The 16037-nt window shown below is 36.1% G+C and overlaps 1 long non-coding RNA gene across 4 annotated transcripts in view; it reads right to left on the bottom strand.

The window, feature by feature from the left end:
• LOC123781326 (uncharacterized) overlaps window positions 1-16037 on the bottom strand; it is a 1008785-nt gene that overhangs the window by 45095 nt on the left and 947653 nt on the right. The gene's annotated exons all lie outside the window — the stretch shown is intronic.

The following is a 16037-nucleotide window of genomic DNA, read 5'->3' as shown; positions in this document are numbered from 1 at the left end:
CTCAAATTAAATGTCCACTATTTAGTAGCTGTAAAATTATTTAATATATACATGTTCTTACATTATTTAGTCACTCTTTGATGTTTTATGGAAAGTTTACTATTTTAACCTATTGAGAAATGTTAACTAATAATGAAAGATCAATAAATAATAATCATAATGTGAATTGAAATATTTCCTACTGTGTAAGACTACAGTTATTAGATTTTTGATGAGGATTTTATTTCTTTGTTCTTTTCTTCTTTGGAGGAAACTAGAAATGGATCTCAAGGAAAATTAAGGATATATATTTAATTCTGACCATAAACCAAAGACAGGCTTAAAATTCTCTGAGGAAAATTTACTCAATGATAATAAGTTGATATGGGATTGGGCATGCCACCAGTGTTTTGTGCAGAAACATAAAAGGAAGCTGCAGTAACATCATTTCTACTTAGAGTCACCAATCAGATGGAACATACCTATATATCTATGTCTAAATCTATATGTGTATGTATATATATATGCAGATATCTTTCATCTATCTATCTATCTATCTATCTATCTATCTATCTATCTATCATCTATCTGCCAAATGAGCTAGACAGATAGATGATAGATAGATATCAAGACATTAGCTGTAGAGTATTTATACAAATGGTACCATATATGATTCACAGATACGTGAGTATTTCTCACCAAGTATCATGGCTAACTGGATAAACCAGATAGATAGACAAATCCCTCAAGAAATAATTTATTCAACCCTATCATGCAGAAGAGTTTACTGAGGTCCACAAATGCTAAAAGTTAAACCCCAAAGCAGTAACTAGTTGGGGGCTGGGCTAAGGCTAAAATCTAAATCTCAGACCTTTTCTTCAGCAACCTTTCCTTAAATCTACAGTGTCATATAAGCATTATCTTGGGAATCAGGGTAAAGAAATCCTTTGTTTTAATCTGATTTATCTTCTTTCTTTTCTCTGTAAAAATGCACTGCAGGGAAACAGTACATAACTTACGGGCTGAGGAAATGGACAGACATTAAAAGTAAATAGATTTAGGATTCTAGTCAAGGATATATATGCTCAAATTTCATTTCAAATTTCAAAAGAGTATCCCTATCTTGACCCTCCATGATTGAAGAAAGAAAGTAGAGGAAGAAGCCGCATTCATAACTCATCTCTGTTATTGTGGTGAGGAGATGGCTGCTGTGGTTTCTCCAGTTTGATGATAGCCTACTACCCAAACCATCAAAGCAAAATGGAGATTGGATGAGGATATAACAGCTGTGCATCCACATTTTCCTTGTCTTGTTAGTGGAGACCAGGAAATATTCAGATGTTTGGGGTTCTTTTTTGGGAGGGGTTGTTTTTGTTTGTTTTGTTTTTTGCTTTTTGCGTTTTGTTTTAATGATCTGAGTAGACTGTGGCAAATGGCCATCCTAAAATAGAATTTGAGCTGCTTGGAATTTGAACACTGAGTTATCACATGAAATAAGTGGCAATTCCAGATTTGAGGGGCAGACAAAGTCAAAGTGTGTGTGTGTGTGTGTGTGTGTGTGTGTGTGTGTGTGTGAGAGAGAGAGAGAGAGAGAGAGGGAGAGAGAGAGAGAGAGAGAGAGAGACACTGGGAAAGAAAGACAGGCATCAAAGGTCGGGTTACAAATGCAAGAGTTTAGAAATAGATTGATAGAAGTAAAGAATCAGGTTTTATGGGTTGCATTTATTTTTCAGTAATAAAAATAGTTAATATTTTTGAGCACTTCCAGTTTCTAGTCTTTCAACATAAGCCATCTCAATTCTGATAACAGTTTGTGTGTATGTTAGAATAGTATTTACAATAATTTTCCAGAGGAGGAAGAATAAGATATGGCAAAATAAAGTCAGGCTCCATGCTCAGCGGGGAGTCTGCTTGAGATTTTTCTCTCTCTCCCTCTCCCTCTGCCCCCATCCCCTGTGTGTGCTCTCTCTCTAAAATAAATAATAAATCTTAAAAAAAAAAAGGAATCATGGTGTTGACACTTTGGAGCATTCATCTTGCTGGTGGAGAGGGGAGATGTAAATGCCAGAAGGAAGGAGTTATTAGGCAATATTTTCCTTTTTTCTCTGAGAGGGGCCACATAAATGACAATGTACTAGAAACCATTTTCTTCTGCCTTGTAAAATTTAATCTCAAAATACTATTGTCTTCAGATATTTTCCCTTTGTTTAATTAATTTCTTTCAGAGGCATCTTTTACTACGTGGTTTTCAACTCCAAATTGTTTTTGCATCCAGAGTTTGGTTTGCAATTCTCCAGGCAGTAATTTCCTAACATAAGTTTTAACAAACAAATACCATTTCCTACAATTTTCTTTCAAAGAGGAGTATTAGTAAAAATACCTCTGAATTCTAAGCATTCAGTATTGAAAGGAAGACAATGCATTTACTCTGCCAACAATGGTTGTAGAGTGCCTTGTATATTCTCAACAATGTCTTAGGAACTATGAGTTTGAAAAAGGCATTACGGTTTATCTCATTTCTACAAGAACTGTCTTATTATCTCCTACTCCCCTATTTGCCCAACAAAGCAAAGTTAAGAGTTTATACAGTTTGTTGTAAATATTCTGAGGATTTGGTGAATGTTCATTCATCCTGCAAGCATATATTGGCTATTATGTGCTGGGCATGGGCTACATCCAAGAGATTCAGTCTTGTATAGCACATGGTGGCAGGGATGGGAGCAAGGTTGACTCTTGAAGACATAAAATGGAAGTGATTCCCCAAATGGCTGTAACTTGAATTTGCATCTTTGGCCTACCGTTTATTAGCTGCATGACTTGAGAACAATAGAATTTCTAGAAGCTCTAGTTCCTCAATGGTAGCATAAGATTATTAATTCTTCTTTCAGAGGGTTCTTATGAGAGTTTAAGCCAATGTACATAAAATATCTATCACCTGGCAATTCTCAATAAATACTAGTTTCCTCCTCATTTTTAACCCATCCATACATAAAAGTAAACCAAAAAAGAAAAAAAAAAAGCAAATTTAGTTATGGAGGTAGAATGTGAATAAGAGCTATTGGTAAATGAGCCTTCTGCTGTCAAGTAGTGTCAGGAGACGAAGAGAAGGTCGCATTTACAGGTCTTGCTTGCTTGCTTTCTCAGCCTGAACTCTTTAATCCTTGTTAATCCATACCCATCAGAGTACACAGAACCAGAAAATATCCCATCAAACCTCTGATAGTTTTGGCTTATTTTTCCCCAAGCATGTTTTCCTCAGCATCTTTTGCTCATTCACTGAATTAATAGACTTCTCTTTTGAAGAGAGATTAATATTTTTATTTGTTATGACACATCTGTATGCCCAGGACTTTATCCTTAGTCTTCACAACAACACTGTGAACTACGTACTGTAATTACATTTATTTCAAACAAGCAGAAGGTGAGAATCATAAAGGAGAAATAATTTGCCCAAAGTCACATGTCTTTGATGGAAAACTGAATCAAGGTTTGTCTGGGCTGCAGTGGTTATACTGCTATGAAATTGCAAGAAAAAATAAGTATTCCACTCCCTAAGCAGATTCACCAAGAAATAGAAGATAGGGGCCCTGGTTTCTTCACTTCAAAAGCTCTTGAAATGATATTGCTAAGCTGATACTCTTCTAAATTGGCTTATCCTATGGGAACAATTAAGCAATAATCACTTATAAATGGCTTCAGGGAAATGCTGAAGCTGGACTCTATTAGTCTATAACTCCTAAACAAAATAATTGCAGATATGGCCCTGGTTAAAATAGCTTTTTGTTTCTGTGGAATACATGACAATAAATGGAATAAACTAAGGCACATTTGTCTGTAAAAGCATAATACACATTTGATTCAAAGTTGATATTTGGGGCCAGACTGCACTGTTTTTGCCCTGATAGAAAGATAATAATGCCTCAAAATAAGAAGCCATATAAATATGATCAGAATCAATATGTTAACCAAGTCCAATAGTTTCTATTGCCAGAATGGGTTATGCTTTAATAAATATTTTTAATGAAAATGAATGCAGTACTTCCTTATCATTTGACCAGAAGTTTTGTTCTTTCTTCTTTTAGAAATTAAACTGCAGTTTCAATGAAAAAAAAAAAAAGATAGACATATCAATTATGAAGTTGGGTAGGTAGGATTAATATGTTGAGTACACTGATAAAAAAAAATCATAAAAGAACTTTATAAATCCTGACCTTCAGGGACTGTAAACAAACAAGAATATCATATCAAATTTTTAAAAGTGTAGGTTCTCCTGGTGCTTAAAAATATAAATAAGAATATAAGTTTACAGTTGAGCCATGGGGAGGAAAATGAGCCATGTACTTGCTCTTTTGGCCATAATGGAGTAACTGGTACCAGACTAACACTTCTGCAACTAAAAAGCAAATAAATAAATGAAAAAAAATCCTGGAAAACTGGATTAAAAATATGAAAAAATCCCTTTTCATATATCAGACAAAAGACTATGCAGGATGGTGACTCCTAAAGGAAGAGAAACAAAGGATGAGATCCTTACGATCATGCTGTCTTTCTGTCTGGAGGCATCTTCCAGATCTCCACACATAGGAGGAGAAGCCAACCAAAGCAAGACAGTTTCACTAAGTGGAAGAGACAGACATCAGAGGTTAGGAAATGAGAAACAGCTAGACTTCATGGGTGTAGAATCAGAGGAGAAGGAGATACATGGACAAAAAGCTCCAGAGACCTACATGAAGAGCTCCATTGAGTCTTTGCCTGAAGAGTAAGCAGTGCATGTGTAGACAGAGATACATGCAAATGTGTGTGTGTGTGTGTGTGTGTGTGTGTGTCCATATGGATCTAGTTAAGTGTCTGTGCAAATTTATAAAAACATGTAATTTTTACACAGTCAGAATCATTCTCCCTTCTTTCTTCTTTCTCTCCCCTAACTATTCCTTAGAAACGTGATTTAAATGACCTCGGCATCGCATGTATGTGTGTGCTGTGTTTCATGGCATGGATGAATCATAGTAAATACAAGCAGTCTCTTTTGGCTAAACACCTTGTTTGTTTCCTGCTTTAAACCCTTAAACATTTTATGACCATTGTCTTCTTATGATAAAGTCTAAGAAGGTGAATCACTATAATAAAAACTATGAGAAGGGCACCTGGGTGGCTCATTAAGTGAGCGAAGGACTCTCGATTTCAGCTTAGGTCTCAACTCAATTGTGAGTTCGAGTCCTGCATTGCCCACTTGAAAACAGAAACAAAACCAAAAAAACAACTATGAGCTCTTGATAAATATTGCCTGATTGCCTCTAGCAGTTGCAACCATTTGTGCTTACATAACACAGAATGAGTTCCAAGTTTAATGCATCTTTATTGGTATATATCTTTTCATTTTAAGCTTTTTCACATGTTTATTTGAATAGAGGAAAGTATTCTGTCTGAAATCTTGCATCCCACTTTATTTTTAGTATCACATTATAATATTGTTAAAATATATTTATATAATGTTGTTACAAATTTGACTAATACGTACATTTCCACACTAGACTCTTTTTTTCTTTGTTGAAAAACCAGCAGCTTGATGTTAGATGAATCTCATGTTGCATTCGAAATTAAATGTTAAATGCATCTGCTTCATATAAAGGCAAAAGCTGATATTATATTACCTATCAAAACTTGATAAACTATTTAGTGTTTCTAAAATTAAAAAATAAAACTTAACATTCACTTTATCCCTACTAAGTGCCTGGTACTATTCAAAGTGCTTTGGATATGTTACCAAATTTGTTTTCCTCATAAGGTTTAACCTTCATAATAGTTTCATAAGGTAGGAACAATTTCATCCCTCTCTCACAGATGAGGAAACTGAAGCACAGAGTAGGAACGTAACTTACCTGAAGTTACATATGTAGTAAATGGTGGAGCTGGATTTCAATTTGCTCTTGTTGGGGCGTTTGGGTGGCTCAATCAGTTGAGTGTCTGACTCTTGGTTTTAGCCTAGGTCATGACCTCAGGGTCGTGGGATCGAGCCCCATTTCAAGCCCCATTTCAGGCTCCATGCCTATTGGGGAGTCTGCTTGAGGATTCTCTTTCTTCCTCTAACACATGCCCCCCCACACTTGTTCACTCTCTTTCTCCCCCCCCCAAAGTAAATAAATAAATCTTTAAAAAGAAATAATAAATAATATATAAATAAATTCACTCTTACTGTATTATACTGTCTCAGGGAGCAATTTTTTTTTTCTGGAACTTATTAAAAATACTGGATAACTTAAGCTAGAATTCTAATTCATGATTGTTTTGAGATAATTACATAAAATTGATAGAAATATGGAAATATAAGTAATGATTTTAGATCATTTTTAACCTCCTGGCAAAAGTTACTTTCAATGGCAAATTCTTAAAATTTATTCACCATATGCTCCGGCTACAGTAAAATGTCATAAAAATATGAAGACACATTAAAAAACTAAGAAAGCGTAATGAAAAGAGATGAAGCAAAGGAAGTTTACTAGCCAGGAAATGTCAAAATGAATGCGCAGATTTGCAAAAGTACACTTGACCATTTTGCTAAGGAATTAGAACTTATTGAATGCATGTATCTGCAAACTCAAGAAAAGCCAGGCTATGTATGAGCCCAGAGCACAATGGTCCTGAGCTACGTTGTTTTAATGTCCTTTGAAACCAGTATGTTAATACAGAGTCAAGTTTTTGTCAGGTTATTTACAATTATTGCCCTCTGAAGCAACTTCTATCTAGATTTTCTGGACTTCTTTTTCCATTGCAGGCTTTAGCTATGATCAGACTGCAGGCTTTTGTTCTGCAGTGGGTAGAGGCTGGTATTAGTCTTCCCAGCATCTAATATGTCTACACAGAATATTGGACATCCTTGGTCTCAGGTTGCACTTCTAGCTATTCAGTTTCTTATTGGAACCAGAGAACTGTGTGGTTAGACTCCATCCATTTGACTAGGGCTAAAACTCCTTACTTAGTTCTGTAAAGTTTTCAGAAAGCTAGATTCTATGTCCTCTGCCCCACGGATGGAACCCTCTACTCCATGACCGGAACAAACTCTGAATAGATTGATATTCCCCTATAAAGACACTGCACGCTCTATAATCTTGAGCTACCTTTTAAACACATCTATATTCAGAGCAGGCCCCCTGGAAACTAGTCACAGTCCAATAAAAGATCAACTTTGTTAAGGAGGAGAGATGGAACAAGAGGAAGAATCCATGCATTTGTAACAGAAATGAATTATTCTTTGACTCTTAATGGATTAAAAACATGTAATATTCCATTTTTTTCTTAATAAGCTTATTGTCCAGATAGACAAAAATTCTAATATCCATCAAATTTCAGGTTGTCTTTCATCTTTTATATACAAAGTAACTCAGGAGCTTCTTTGGATTTGAAATTTAAAAAGGGGCATGGTCTGTAATCTACCAGTTTACCTTGTTATTTCTGCTACATAAACCCACTGTCTGGCAGTGGATTCTACCAGTAATCACAGAGTACTATTATGGACAAGCCATGGAGATATCCTCACACGATACTCTCAACCCAGCATAAATCTGACTTCAGAGATTCTCCCTAGGCTTCCAAAGCTGCAGAGCTAGGGGTACACACCCCAAAGACATCTGCACAGCCATTCCACAGTAGAAGTCCTCGGATCCGTGGGCGCTAAGTGTGACCAAAATAAAGGCTCTACCCAGTTCAGTTTTTACAGTGTGTGGAATTCCATCACACTTTCTAATGTTCAGCTATTTTTTTTTTTCTCCCACATGTGCCGCCTGGCTCCATGCCTGTCTCTTCTTGGACAATTTGACTTTATCATCTCCATAGGCCCACTCTTCCCAAAGGTCTTTTCTTAATCTCCCTTGAAAGTACTAGGAGCCCCAACCTTGAGGACAGGAAGATCTCAATCTGCTGTTCAAAAGATTCTTTTCTCTACTTCAATGATGTAACAAGTAGCAACAGCAACAAGAGAAATGGTACAAGGCCTCATGTTGCTGATGTCAAATGATGGATAATTCTTGTTGAAACTTACTTGTTCATGGTATTCATTACTATGTACAATTCTCCTTTTTTCATTGGATTATTTATTTACCTATCTATGTTGAAACCTTACTCTACAAACTCTCTTCATTATTTTGTTCACTATTCTATCATCAGTATAAGAAAATTCCTGATGTATAGGAGGAATTCAATACATACTTATTCCATACACTCACATTCATTCTCTTTCTATTCCTCTTCCAATGAGGCCCTGACATTTTCTTAGTCCTGCCTTCATCAATATGTCTAAATTTCATCTCATACTGAACTCAGTCCATAGCATTTTCCTAGTTAATTCTAATAATTAATTCTGTCTCCTTCATCTATTCATTGAGTATCCAAAAGGCATATGTGTCACATATGTACAAATATATATAATATACAATATACCAAATTATCATTAAGTGAAATCACTTGACCTTTGATGATGATATTTTAGTAGAGATTGTTCAATTTAAACAACTAGTCCACAAATAAACATTATGATGATGATGATGATGATGATGATGATGATGATGATGTCTTTCACTATTCTATTACCCTAAATTCTCACACTTGACTTTTCAGTATCCAATCATACACTGGGAAGTCATTTTTGAGTTTGATCCACTGTATAAAATTTGGGTTTTTTTTGTTGTTGTTAATGTTGCTTTTCCCATGAAAAGGGCAGAAGATTTTAAATAGGACATTATATAGAGGGAACATGTCATGGATATCTTAAGAAAATTTTTAGGTGTTGACTTTTAAATGTAACATCAATCGATTAATGAACAGAAGGGATGCACATCATGAACATATAAACACTGACCCCACTGTTATAACCTAATTTCATAACACAGTTTAAATAAATGAAAAAAAGCACCATATTAGGAATCAGACAACCTGGTTCTACTTTTGGTTTTGTCACCCAATGGCAAAATTTTATATCATTTGTAATATGACTAGCTTGATATAGTTTTGAAACATTCTTAAAACAGTGGAATTGATTTTCCAAAGATATCCTTCAATAGAACCTAGTACATTAAACAGGTAAAATGAAGGGGATCTGGTTAAGGCTGAAAGGGGAGAGCTGGGGGCCAAACATGCATGTCCATCTACTCTTCTCTCATCTCACCTTTCCACTTAAAACAGACTCCAAATCAACTTCATTGGACACAGTTTAAACTAGATGCTCTATTTAATTTTTTTCTAGTTTTAACATTTTATGCTAAATTATAGCAACTATATATATATCACAAAGATTGAGGTTTTGTTGTTTTTATGTTACTGTTGTTATTTGTTTTGTTTTTAGGGTAGAGTGTAATTATAGTTCATTAGGAGAATGGAAGCTATCTCTTTTTCTCTAATCCATTTTATGGCCAGATAAGACATCAATCCATTGGCTGGAGTCCACAGGGATGTTTTGACTGTCACCTTGGATTCCCATACCTGTGAATTCCACTAGCATAAAATGGCCCCAAATTCCAACTCTTTATTTTGTATATGCAAATATTTTAGAGACAAATTCAAAAGCAGAATTAATTCTAATCATTTCTTTTTTCGGGGGCTAGGACAACAGAGAGAACAAGGGTGAATGTTCATTCCTTTAAATTAGCGACAACGGATATAAAATTTAAGATCCCTTTGAAATGCAGAAAATGTTCAATCTCTAGACCATCTGCAACAAATTTACAGCAAATACTTCTGCATCCCTGGAAACAGTTTCATGCCACAAACTAGGAATTTCTCCAAAGTTACAATTACATGATTCAAAACAGGTAATTTTCACCCCAATCTCATGTTTTCATTCCAGGTTTTAGTTAATGCTGTCTTGATGGTTGCTGTTTGATGAATCAGCTTTCCTGTTAACTAGAGGTGCAGGGCCATCATCTAATGAAAACACTCGGTATTTTATGACTCCCTGGGCTGCAGTTCTGCATATTAAAATGGAATTTCAATCTCACTGTTAGAAATAAAATCAAAACTAGCATCTGTGGTTTGAACAGAACTGAGAAAAATGCTGCTCATTTAATTTTAACAATATTTTTCATGCTAGACAGTATAAAAAAGAGGCCCTGGATATAATTTTTAAATGCCTATAAATTAGAAATAAATTGGTAGAAATCAGCACAATAGTTCAGCGCATGGGTTAGTTCATTATATCCACAAATTTGAATGCTAAAAGTTTTCTGTTCTAGTTAGAAGTTTGCCAAAGTATTCATAAATTAAGGTTTCCTGCTGTTCCTCAAATAGCACTGATAGCACCTCACTTCCATTCCTTCTATTACAAGTGTTGAGACCCTCTGATCACTTTTTGAAAGTCTCTTTTCTGTCTAGGAATGATTGCACATTCACATTCAAGAGGAAAATGAAGGAGAAATAATTTCATAGCTCAGAATAAAAGTCATGGCAACAGATTAGTAAAAAAAAAAATTGGAGCTTCCTAGGTGGGTTTCATCAATCATATTTACACAAAAACACTACAAGATCACACTGAAACAAAATGGCAAACTTCTTGTTAGTGAGTTAATCAACAATCAATAAAGCATTAACCAGTGTGCTCAATGTTTGCCTATCCAACTCTTTCTCCTTGTCCTTCTCTCTTACTACCCCTCTCTCCTTCCTGTCACACTTCATGCACACACCCACAGACATGTACTCACAATCCACTTTAATTATGCAAGTTTCTGAAGCTTTTGTGTTACTCGAATTCTATTTCAAGATAATATGACAGAGAAGAAATATCAGTGTTGGACGCTATGCAATCCAGCTTTATTGCAGCTCCAAAATCTTCAGCCTATTTGTTTTCACTGTATAAGTCACACTAGATGATCTTACTACAGAATAAATAATTATTATCATGGAAAAAGAGGATAGTACACAACAGACATAAATGTAATAGCCACTATTTATGAAACACATATCATATCTTACGTATCATACTAATCCTGTGTCCAATCTTCATCACATATAATTTTTCCAACAACCCACAAAGTAGATGTTATTAATATCTTCCTTTTTAAAAATGTGGTAACTAAAGTTCAGAGTAGTTAAGTAATTTATGCCAGGTCATAAAACTGACAAGTTTCGAAATGAGGATTTAAACTGATGTTTTTGCAATTCCAAAGCCCATACTCTTGAATTAAATCATATTCCGTTATATGTCTAGTCTTGTGGATATGTATGAGGGTTTGATACAGCTGGCATCTAGATCCTTAGAGATGAACTAATGAATGAAAAATGTTTTGAACTCGGATAGGAAAGAACTGGGACAATGTTCCAAGCTTGTTCTTCTTTTACTTCCACTTCTCCTTCTGCTGATTTTTCCTCTTTTTTCTCTTCATCTTCTTACTCTTTGTTTACTCTACATTTTCTTCATTAATGGAGCCCTTGTCATCATTGACAGAATCATCTTCTTTCTAGTTAACTGTTACAAAGGTACTTAGAAAAAGCACTAGCTGTATCTATAATCCTCAAAATTATATGCAATGCCATTAATAGTCCATTTTGTGGACAAGAAGATGACTCTTGGAGAAGGTAAATGATGTTCCTCTTGTAAAATTGCACACATAAGATGATTAGAATGTTCACATTGGATAGAATTAGGGAGTAAGAGGTAAAATGTTAGCTGGTAGCAAGAAGAAAGGACAGTAAGTTTTATGACATTTCAGCTCAACTCATCTCTTTTACAAATCAAAGAGCACACCTGAGAACCCTTCCAATCTCTTCAGCATCAAACACCTTGTTTCAGAGCCAGAGCATATAGTTTGGTTCTCAAGTTTCTTCAGGAGATTTATTTTTTTTATTTATTTATTTATTTTTATTTTTTTTATTTAATAATGATTTTTTATTATATTATGTTAGTCACCATACAGTACATCCCCGGTTTTCGATGTAAGGCTTGATGATTCATTAGTTGTGTATAACACCCAGTGCACCATGCAATATGTGCCCTCCTTACTACCCATCACCGGTCTATCCCATTCCCCCACCCCCCTCCCCTCTGTAGCCCTCAGTTTGTTTCTCATAGTCCATAGTCTCTCATGTTTCATTCCCCCTTCTGATTACCCCCCCTTTCTTTATCCCTTTCTTCCCCTACTGATCATTCTAGTTCTTATGTTCCATAGATGAGAGAAATCATATGATAGTTGTCTTTCTCTGCTTGACTTATTTCACTAAGCATTATCTCCTCCAGTGCCGTCCATGTTGTAGCAAATGTTGAGAACTCCTTCTTTCTGATTGCTGAGTAATATTCCATTGTATATATGGACCACAACTTCTTAATCCAGTCATCTGTTGCAGGGCATCTCGGCTCCTTCCACGATTTAGCTATTGTGGACATTGCTGCTATGAACATTGGGGTGCATATGGCCCTTCTCTTCACTACGTCTGTATCTTTGGGGTAAACACCCAGTAGTGCAATGGCTGGGTCATACGGTAGCTCAATTTTTAACTTTTTAAGGGACCTCCACACTGTTTTCCAGAGTGGCTGTACCAACTTGCATTCCCACCAACAATGTAGGAGGGATCCCCTTTCTCCACATCCTCTCCAACAATTGTTGTTTCTTGCCTTGTCTATTTTTGCCATTCTAACTGGCGTAAGGTGGTATCTCAGTGTGGTTTTGATTTGAATTTCCTTGATAGCTAATGATTTTGAACATTTTTTCATGTGTCTGTTAGCCATTTGTATGTCTTCATTGGAAAAGTGTCTGTTCATATCTTCTGCCCATTTTTTGATTTGTTTATTTGTTTCTCGTGTATTGAGTTTGAGAAGTTCTTTGTAGATCTTGGATACCAGTCCTTTATCTGTAGTGTCATTTGCAAATATCTTCTCCCATTCCGTGGGCTGCCTCTTAGGTTTTCTGACTGTTTCCTTGGCTGTGCAGAAACTTTTAATCTTGATGAAGTCCCATAAATTCATTTTTATCTTTTGTTTCTCTTGCCTTTGGGGATGTGTCATGAAAAAGGTTGCTTTGGCCGATGTCATAGAGGTTGCTGCCTATGTGCTCCTCTAGAATTTTGATGGATTCCTGTCTCACATCAAGGTCTTTCATCCATTTGGAGTTTATTTTTGTGTATGGTGTGAGATAGTGGTCAAGTTTCATTCTTTTGCATGTAGCTGTCCAATTTTCCCAGCACCATTTATTGAAGAGACTGTCTTTTTCCCACCGGATGTTTTTTCCTGCTTTATCAAATATTAGTTGCCCAAAGAGCTGAGGGTCCATTTCTGGGCTCTCTATTCTGTTCCATTGGTCTATGTGTCTGTTTTTGTGCCAGTACCATGCTGTCTTTGTGATCACAGCTTTGTAGTACAGCTCGAAATCCGGCATTGTGATGCCCCCAGCTTTGTTTTTCCTTTTCAACAGTTCCTTGGAGATTCGGGGTCTTTTCTGGTTCCATACAAATTTAAGGACTATTTGTTCCAGTTCTTTGAAAAACGTTCTCGGTATTTTGATCGGGATATCATTGAAAGTGTAGATTACTCTGGGTAGCATGGACATTTTAACTATGTTAATTCTTCCGATCCATGAGCATGGAATATCTTTCCATCTTTTTATGTCTTCCTCAATGTCTTTTAAGAGTGATTTATAGTTTCTAGAATAAAGGTCCTTTACGTCTCTGGTTAAGTTAATTCCAAGGTAATGTATGGTTTTTGGTGCTATTGTAAATGGGATGGATTCCCTAATTTCTCTTTCTTCGTTCTCGTTATTCGTGTACAGAAATGCAACTGATTTCTGAGCATTGATTTTGTATCCCGCCACGTTACTGAATTGCTCTATAACTTCTAATAGTTTGGGAGTGGCTTCTTTTGGGTTTTCCATATAGAGTATCATGTCATCTGCGAAGAGAGACATTTTGACTTCTTCTTTGCCGATTTGAATACCTTTGATCCCTTTTTGTTGTCTGATTGCTGTTGCAAGGACTTCTAGTACTATGTTGAATAATAGTGGCAAGAGTGGGCATCCTTGTCGTGTTCCTGATCTTAAGGGAAAGGCTTCCAGCTTTTCCCCATTGAGAATAATATTTGCAGTAGGCTTTTCATAGATGGCTTTTATGAGATTGAGAAATGTACCTTCTATTCCTACACTCTGAAGGGTTCTAATCAGGAAAGGATGCTGTATTTTGTCAAATGCTTTTTCGGCATCGATTGAGAGGATCATATGGTTCTTGAGTCTTTTCTTGTTGATATGGTGTATCACGCAGATTGATTTGCGAATATTGAACCACGCTTGCATCCCAGGTATGAATCCCACTTGATCGTGGTGGATAATCCTTTTAATGTACTGTTGGATTCTATTAGCAAGTATCTTGTTGAGGATTTTGGCGTCCATATTCATTAGGGAAATCGGTCTGTAATTCTCCTTTTTGAGGGGGTCTTTGCCTGGTTTGGGGATCAAGGTAATATTGGCCTCATAGAATGAGTTTGGTAGCTTTCCTTCTGTTTCTATTTTTTGAAATAGCTTTAGGAGAATAGGTATTATTTCTTCTTTGAATGTTTGGTAGAATTCCCCAGGAAAACCGTCCGGGCCTGGAGTTTTGTTATTTGGAAGGTTGTTTATCACTGACTCAATTTCTTCATAATTAATTGGCCTGTTTAAGAAATCAATTTCTTCCTGTTTCAATCTTGGTAGTTTATAGGTTTCCAGGAAGGATTCCATCTCTTCCAGATTGCTTAGTTTATTGGCATATAGCTGTTGATAAAAATTTCTAATAATCCTTCCAATTTCAATGGTGTTCGTCGTGACCTCTCCTTTTTCATTCATAATTTTAATAATCTGGGTCCTTTCTCTTTTCTTTTGGATAAGTCTTGCCAGTGGTCTGTCAATTTTATTGATTCTCTCCAAGAACCAGCTTGTAGTCCTGTTGATCTGCTCTACTGTACTTCTGGTTTCTGCTTGATTGATTTCAGCTCTAATTTTGGTCAACTGCTTCCTTGTGCGTGGATTAGGCCTGTCCCTCTGTTGCTGTTCCAGCTTCTTGAGGTGAGAATATAAAAACTGCATTTTAGATTTTTCTATTCTTTTGAGTGAGGCTTGGATGGCTATGTATTTCCCCCTTAGGACTGCCTTTGCAGTATCCCATAGGTTTTGGACTGTTGTATTTTCATTCTCATTGGTCTCCATAAATTGTTTAATTTGATTTTTGATTTCCTGGTTTATCGAGTCATTCCTGAGCAGGATGGTTCTTAGTCTCCAAGTGTTCGAGTTTCTTCCAAATTTTTCCTTGTGGTTGAGTTCCAATTTCAGAGCGTTGTGGTCTGAGAATATGCAGGGGATAATTTCAATCTTTTGGTATCGGCTGAGACCTGTTTTGTGTCCCAGAACATGGTCTATTCTTGATAATGTTCCATGGGCATTAGAATAGAATGAGTATTCTTTGGTTCTGGGGTGTAGTGTTCTATATATATCTAAGAGGTCCAACTCGTCGAGTATGGCATTCAAAGCCTTTGATTCTTTGCTTAGTTTTTGCCAGGGTGTTCTGTCTATTTCTGAGAGTGGAGTGTTGAGGTCCCCTACTATTAATGTATTTTTATCTATATGTCTCTTTATTCTGGTTAAGAGTTGGCTTGTGTATCTTGCTGCTCCCCTGTTGGGGGCATATATATTTATAATTGTCATATCCACTTGTTGAATACTTCCTTTAAGAGTAATATAGTGCCCTTCTGCATCTCTAACTATAGTCTGTAGTTTAAAATCCAGTTTATCTGATATGAGAATTGCTACCCCAGCTTTCTTTTGAGGTCCATTTGCGTGAAAGATGGTACTCCATCCCCTTACTCTCAGTCTGAATGCATCTTTGGGTTCAAAATGAGTCTCTTGTAGACAGCAAATGGATGGGTCATTTCTTTTTATCCAATCTGCAACCCTGTGGCGTTTAAAGCAAGAATTTAAACCATTAATGTTAAGGCTGAGTACTGAGAGATATGCTTTTAATTCTGCCATGTTGTCAGTAAAGTCTTTGTTTGTATTGGCTGTGACTTTCTGTTTCGTATCACTCTTGGGGCCTTTTTACTTTTATAGAACCCCCCGTAATAC

Source organism: Ursus americanus, chromosome 18 (assembly GCF_024610735.1).
Source record: "Ursus americanus isolate L20-20 chromosome 18, mUrsAme1.1.p, whole genome shotgun sequence".
Classification (NCBI taxonomy): domain Eukaryota; kingdom Metazoa; phylum Chordata; class Mammalia; order Carnivora; family Ursidae; genus Ursus; species Ursus americanus.
The sequence above is the reverse complement of the archived record's forward strand: the minus strand, read 5'-3'. Positions and strand labels throughout refer to the sequence as shown.